An 8,166-nucleotide genomic window follows, 5' to 3' on the forward strand; every position below is an offset into this window, starting at 1 on the left:
AGCTCATCGCAAAATCATTCATTGCGGAAATCATAGTTGTGTGCACTGCGATCAATCTGAGCCCTTCCCTTCGAAAACGATAATACCCAAAACAATAAACAAAACCTATAAGCACGAAGCTTAGTGAGTTTCCCAGAGCATACCATACACACAATCCACATAACACATATCTTGTTAGCTAAAAAAGCTACCTGCATCACATAAGCCATGCATACATAAAACCTAGGAAAGCCATGGGCTACCCCACATGGTCTTACTTCCAATGCCATGGGCTACCCCACATGGTCTTTATCTAGGACTGCCATGGGCTAACCCACATGGTCTTACATCCAATGCCATGGGCTCCCCCATGGGTCTTCCATGCAAGTATCACAAAGACAACTAGCATAAGACATATCATAGAATCACTAGCATACCACTTAGCATAAAGCTAACTACCATACCACATATCTTTACTACAACTAGTGTGCCACATAGCATAAAATGGGCCGGCCTTGGTGCCTTAGACCCATTGGTATGGTGAGAAGACTCACCTCGAATGCAGAAGCTTCCTGAAGAAATCCTTTGCTGCTACCCCCACCAGTTACCCGAGCTGCCACTACCAGTCAACATACCCAATTAGCAATTGGATCCCATACCATAATCCTTGGTCCATGAATGGGGTAAAATGACCATTTACCCCTGCCTAATATGATCCAAAACTAAGGGTCCAAACCCAAAACAAAAGCCCATCATTATAATGTCCATAAGACCATCAATGGCCTAATTTTACAAATTGGGCCAAGACCTTTCCAATGGACATTATACTAAATCCCAATACTTTCCAAAGTCAATAATCCTGACCCAAATGGGCCACGAAGACCCACATGAACCTAGTCCAAGAATTTTCCCAAACCCAGGCCCGTAATGTGAAGTCCATTTCTATATTGGGCCACAAGGCCCAATAGGCCCAACATTTCCATTACTGGCCCAAAGATGCATTTAGGACTAACTATCAACAAATCCAGGCCCAAAACCATTAGGGCCCAAAGGTCAGAAGTCCACAAAGGCCCAAGTTCTCCTAAGAACGTACGCCCAGCATACCTCTTCTGTACGCTTAGCATACAGAGCAAATAGACTGTACGCGTGGCGTACTACATAATACGCCCAACATACAAGCAACTCATGCACAACATCCTTTAAGTGCTTAATACTTGATCCAACAAGTCCAAATTACAGATCTGAGCTATAGTTAACATCTAAACCCATAAAGTCACTAACTTGGTGACTTTGCATGCTCCAACAAACCCAAACTCCAAAAATGGCATTCTACTTCCATAAAAGAGACCCTAACTCATGCATAAATCCATTAAGACCATCAAGATGGCAACTTTCTGCCTTAGGGACTCAAATGGCATCAAGGGTGGCAACCCCAAGCCTAAAAATGGATTTGGAACCATAAAGCTCCATTATTGAGACCAAAAGATCCAAAAACTCAACATAGAAGATCTAAGCATTCAATGGTCAAGTTCAGAACTTTATACCCTCATTAAGCTGAGAATGAGTCCTAAAAGCTAGATCCATAAAGCTCCTCCGTGATTCCCATCCTTGCATCAAACTCCAACTTCTTGAAAATGGGTTAAACACCCCAAAAAATGGACTCCATAAGCTCAAAATGACACCATGGATGCTATAAGACGATTTCTAATGTTTAGAGGGGTGGAGGCTAAGGATGATAGGGTTTTGTTATGAAATAAGGGGTTTAAATAGGGTCCAAGACCCTAAAATAGGGTTCTGACCTGACGAAATTACGCCCAGCGTAATTCTGGTACGCCCAACATACTCCATATAACCTTCGCCACCACTCCTGGTCATTACGCCCAGCGTAAACCAAAGTACGCCCAACGTACTCCCTTTTTCTCTAGTATGCCCAACGTAGTCCTTGTGTACGCCCAGCCTACTCGGCTAAGCCGGAAACTACTAAACTTCCGAAAGCCATAACTTCTTCGTTATAAATCCGTTTTCAACGATCCTTATATCCACGAAAAGGTGACGAGAAGATCTACACTTATAACAACTCAAAATTTCCTTAAGACCTTCCAAACAAAAATCTATTATCCATTAAAACCTGAACTAACACTTTACTAAATTACCCCTAGACTCCAAAACACAACCTGAACACCTAAAACACTTCTAATACATCACCCGCACCCAAATGAGCCTAGATCTTACCTTCTCTAGAGTTATACTCCTTACGAAGACCAACCTTCAACCTACAACCTTAGACTAGAAGCCAATTCGGAATAGAGCATTACAAATCATCCATATTATGTAATGAAACCGTATGTCACAAATGCCAAAAAGTTATAATAGATGTGTCATCACAAGAGAACTCTATCTACATATCTTAGTATCTGAAACAAACTCCCCGGATAAAAAGATGAAGCTGTGGTGTGTGCAATGCCATCATCCCGAGCTCTTCCCCTTGCTACCGGAAATACCTAAAACCAAAACTGAAAACTGTAAGCACGAAGCTTAGTGAGTTCCCCCAAATACCGGAAACTGCATCGGACCGAATACCGGAAACTAACCAGGGCCTTGCCCTCTGCATCAGACCGAAGTCCGGAAACTACATCGGACTGATGTCCGAAACTGACTGGGACCTTGCCCTTGCATCGGACCGAAGTCCGGAACTAACTGCATCGGACCGAAGTCTGGAACCGACTAAATGATAACATAGCATAAGCATATCAACTAGCATGAACACATATACTACATACTGCATCATACCAGAGTCCGGAACACTTAACACAAAACATGCTTGAATCACAAAGACATCAAGCATTCTAACTACTGCATCGCACCGAGGTCTGAAACTACTGTAAACTAACGGGCCGACATTATGGCCGTAGACCCGTTCCTATTGGAAGGAAAACTCACCTCGTAATGCTGGCTGCTGAGATGCTAACTTTAAAAGTGGCTGACTGCTGCTCCGAAAATGTCTGGCTACAAATCCCAAAAACATTAGATCAGGTACTTATAAATGCCCTCAAGGTAAAATGACTGTTTTACCCCTGGTCAAAGTCAACTTCCAGTTGACCAGACTCGCCGAGTCAGGGCGCAGACTCGTCGAGTCCCTCCATTACTAACTCTGACTTTAACTCACCGATTCCCTCCATTACTAACTCTGACTTTAACTCACCGATTCCCTTTCCATACAAACTTGATTTGAGCCATGTAGCGGCTCCAAATCATATACCAAGCTTCTAGGGCATGCTTATCACGTAAAGTTGCAAACTTTACGTGCATACATGGCTTTAAAGGCTTCAAATTCCCAATCTAGGCTCTTAATGGGGTGTCAAGCTCAAAAGGAACCTCAATCACGACAACAACTAAAACTTTACACTTCTAGAATGCAATGAGGATCCAAATCTGAAGTATAAACCGATCATAAGGCTTTATCACCAAGGATTTGGGGTTTTTGGGCTTGAAAAGCAAAAATTAGGGACAAACAAGATCTACTAGATCAATAAGCAAGATGGAGACTTTATTACCAGAAAAAATGACCACAAATGAGTGTGTTCTGGATTTGCTTCCTCTTCCTTGAACTCTTCATCATTCTCCTTCTTCTACTTGCTTCCAAAAGTTCCTTCACAAAGTAACAATCACTCACACGCTCTTTAAGGGGGTTAGGGTTCGCTAAAGGATACTCTGAGGGTGATGGAGGCGAGGTTGGGGCGCATTAATGCGTTTAAATAGGGTGCAAACGCTTAAAATTAGGGCTTCATCCAGAAAGGCGGACTCGCCGAGTCCCAGCGTATGGACTCATCGAGTAGCCAACTCAATTTGCGTGATCATCCCGTCTCTACTCGACGATTTGGGATACATACCCGTCGAGTACCCCTTACGAAATGAAAATAATTTATTTAAATCACATACCAAAAATAAGGCGTTACAACTCCCCCTACTTATCTTAGACTTCGTCCTCGAAGTCTGCTGCTGCTGCTGTATCTGAAAATAATTCTGGATAATGCTCTGTCATCTCTCCCTCGGACTCCCACGTCAACTCTAAACACTTTCGGTGCTGCCACTGCACCTTTACTAACTGAACCACCTTGTTCCTCAAGGTCTTCGTCTTTCGATCTAAGATCGCCACTGATCTCTCGATATAATTCAGGCTGCTATCAACCTGAATATCCTCTAAGGGTACAACTGCTAACTCGTCCACCAATCATTTTCTCAACTGAGAAACATGGAAAGTGTTGCGGATCTGGCTAAGCTCTGCCATAAGATCCAACCGATAAGCAACCCGACCCACCCGGGCCAGAACCCTAAAAGGAGCAATGAACCTGGGGCCCAACTTGCCCCTCTTCCGAAAACTGATAACACCGTTCCAAGGTGATACCTTCAGGAGGACCATATCTCCCACCCGAAACTCCAAGTCCGAACGCCTCCTGTCGGTGTAGCTCTTCTACCTACTATGCACAGTCTGTAGTATGCTATGAACCTGCTGGATTAACTCTGTGGTCTTGAGCACCACATCGGTGCTTCTGATGACTCGTTGACCGACCTCTCCCCAGCAAATCGGGGTGCTGCACTTCCTTCCGTAGTGCATCTAAAAAGGAGGACGGTCAATGCTAGCGTGGTAACTGTTGTTATACGAAAATTCCGCTAGTGGAAGGTACGTATCCCAACTACCACCGAAGTCTAGAACACATGCCCGGAGCATGTCCTCGAGAATCTGAATCGTCCTCTCGCTCTGCCTGTTCGTCTGGGGGTGGAAAGTGGTGCCAAAATGAAGACGAGTCCCCATCTCGTCATGGAACCACTTCCAAAATCTAGAAATAAAACGGACCTCTCGGTCTGACACTACCGAAACAGGCACTCCGTGTCGTGCCACTACATCGCGCACATACATGTCGGCTAGCTTCTCAGCCGATATGCTCTCCTGGATCGGAATAAAATGCGCACTCTTGGTCAGCCGATCCACTATGACCCAAATTGATTCCACTCCCCGTGCGGTCCTGGGAAGCTTAGTGATAAAATCCATGGTCATGTTCTCCCATTTCCATACGGGAATGTCTAACGGCTACATCTTGCCATGGAGTCTCTGGTACTTTGCCTTGACCTTCCTACAAGTCAGGCATCTCTACATATACCAGGAGACATCACACTTCATGCAGGGCCATCAATAGTCGGGTCGAAGATCTCTGTACATCCTCATCGCCCATGGGTGAATGGAAAATAGAGACTTATGGGCCTCGTCCATCAACACTTGCCTTACTCTGCCCCAGTATGGTACCCAAACCCTCCCATGAAGGGTCAACAATCCCTGACTGTCATAATCAAAGGAAGCTACTCGGCCGACGATCTTCTCATACTTCTGCCTCTCCTCCTTGAGGTCCTCGACCTGTGCCTCCCTGATCTGCTCCAACAATGGAATAATCACTGTCATCCTCAAGCATATATCCCTGATCGGGGCCGCTGCCGCCTTGTGGCTCAGAGCGTCGGCCACTATGTTGGCCTTCCCCGGGTGATAAAGGATCTCATAATCGTAATCCTTCACCACATCTAACCACCAACGCTGCCTCATGTTAAGATTCGGCTGGTCCATAAGGTATCTCAGACTCTTGTGATCTGTGTAGATGGTACAACGGACCCCATAGAGGTAGTGTCGCCAAATCTTGAGGGAGAACATCACTGCCCACAACTCTAAATCGTGCGTCAGATAGTTAGCCTTGTGAGGCTTCAACTGTCTAGAGGCGTAAGTTATCACATGCCCCCGCTGCATCAACAATGCTCCTATACCTGTGATCGAGGCATCAAAGTAGACTACAAAATCATCCACTCCCTCTGGTAGGGTCAGAACCGGTGCCTCGCATAATCGTTGTCTGAGAGTCTCGAATGCCGGCTGCTGCTCAGTCCCCCAACGAAACACCACTGACTTCTTGGTTAGTCGGGTGAGTGGAACTGCTATCTTGGAGAAATCCTAGATGAATCTCCTGTAGTACCCTGCCAATCCTAGGAAGCTCCAAATCTCAGATGGAGACCTCGGGACCTCCCACCGCATCATAGCATCGATCTTGGTTGGATCCACTAGAATACCCTTCTGGTTGACGAGGTGACCAAGGAACTGTACCTTGCGCAACCAGAACTCGCACTTGGAGAACTTCACTAAAACTCTCTCCCTCCTCAGTGTCTCTAGCACCTCTCTCAGGTTCTCCTCGTGCTGCTCCTGAGTCTTGGAGTAAACCAAGATGTCATCGATGAATACTATCATAGACTAATCCAACAGCGGCCGGCATACGCGGTTCATGAGATCCATGAACGCGGCTGGAGCATTGGTGAGCCCAAACGACATCACCACAAACTCATAATGACCATAACGGGTCCTAAAAGCTATCTTCTGAACATCCTCATCCCTAAACCGCATCTGATGATAACCGGAGCGCAGATCAATCTTGGAAAACCAAGATGCTCCCTGAAGCTGATCGAATAAGTCATCTATCCTCGGGAGTGGGTAACGGTTCTTCAACATTACCTTTTCCAGCTCCGGGTAATCTATGCACATATGGTGCGACACATCCTTGTGATGGGTTTTGAGCATTCTAACACTTCCTAAGTGTACATGCAACCCTAATAACCTTGGGTCTATGTTTGGCTAATTATCATGCAAAGTTGAATTCCAAGGTTATATTCCTATCTAGCATACATGAGGAACAATTTCTAACTTGAATGAAAGATAGAATAACTTACCTTGTTGTTGCTTATGTTCCTTGAAACCTTGTGAGCCTAGCACCCCAAGTGTGATGCCTCAAATGCTTCACACAACACCAAATGCTCTTGGAAAGACTTTTGAGAGAATACACACTTCTTGAAATCGGCCTAGCCCTCTTGTTTCTTATGTGTAGCCGATTTTGGTGGAGAATGGGACTCTTATATAGTGTTGACACATCTAGGATTACACCATGTAAACGCTAATGTGTCATGACTCTTCATTTCCATGACCCATGGGTTTGTAACTCCCATGGAGCATCCATGGAGCATCCTATGGGTAGAACCCAACTTGATAATCCATGGAGCCTCTTAGCCCACTATACAAGATATGAATGATTTACATAATCAACCCATATATTTAATTAGTTATTTTTGATCACTTAATTAATTCTAAATTAATTCTTGATCAAACTAATCAAATAATATTATTAATATATTAGAACTTATAATATATTAATAATCTCCAAGTGTTATTCCTCTCATTTAGTCTATCCAATTGCATGGTCACATGTCGGGTCAGGTCAAGTACTGACCAGAAATAGTTATGGACTTAGACACCTTATCCAACAGTCTCCCACTTGGATAAGTCTAATAACTATAACTCCAGTACTTCAGGAACCGACCGACAATCGTAGTTCTTTCAAGGTCTCTTGGAACTGAGAAGATGTTGATACGCCATTTAAGATAAGTGATCATATAATCCTCTGTTCTAGATATCAGCCGGACAAATACATGGAACAATGTCTTACTTATTGTCCAACAGTTTGTTTCTCGATTTCCGATTTGTTTGACAAAGAACTTAATTGAACACATCAACTTAGTTCTGACCGGGCCCGGTACATAGGTCAAAACAAAATCATCGAGGGGCCTAGATATCAGCTTCTAATCCAAGAAGGAACAGATAAACTTTGACTCATATGTTTGTTCTACGACTCATTGAATTATACACAAAAGCACGTTTTATAACATCGAGTTACCAATGCATTTTCGTACAATCAATGCATAACCAACTTGTAAGTAACAAATCATATCTCTAGGTTTGAAGACTTATATGATATTACCGTCTCACGATCACTCGAGATAAAATTCCATGAAGTGATTCCAGTGAGCGTGGGTTTAGTCTAATGCTCAGAACTTATGAGCACTCATGATTGTTGTAGCCTTATCCAACACTTTAGACCTCTGCAACCAATCATGACAGTCTTGATTCATACCTACTTCCGACATATGACCGACTGTGGAGGTTTGAATAATATGTTATACCAAACAAAATTATTCTGGAAGTCAAAACATGCAAAAGAAATATAGTAAACGATCGACAAGAGATAGCAACACTTTACTCATAAATAAAACACCTTTTATTCATCATCTTATGTCAATTACACTTCACAAATTTCGAGGTTATCTAAC

This window comes from Lactuca sativa, chromosome 8 (genome assembly GCF_002870075.4).
Source record: "Lactuca sativa cultivar Salinas chromosome 8, Lsat_Salinas_v11, whole genome shotgun sequence".
In the NCBI taxonomy this organism is placed as follows: domain Eukaryota; kingdom Viridiplantae; phylum Streptophyta; class Magnoliopsida; order Asterales; family Asteraceae; genus Lactuca; species Lactuca sativa.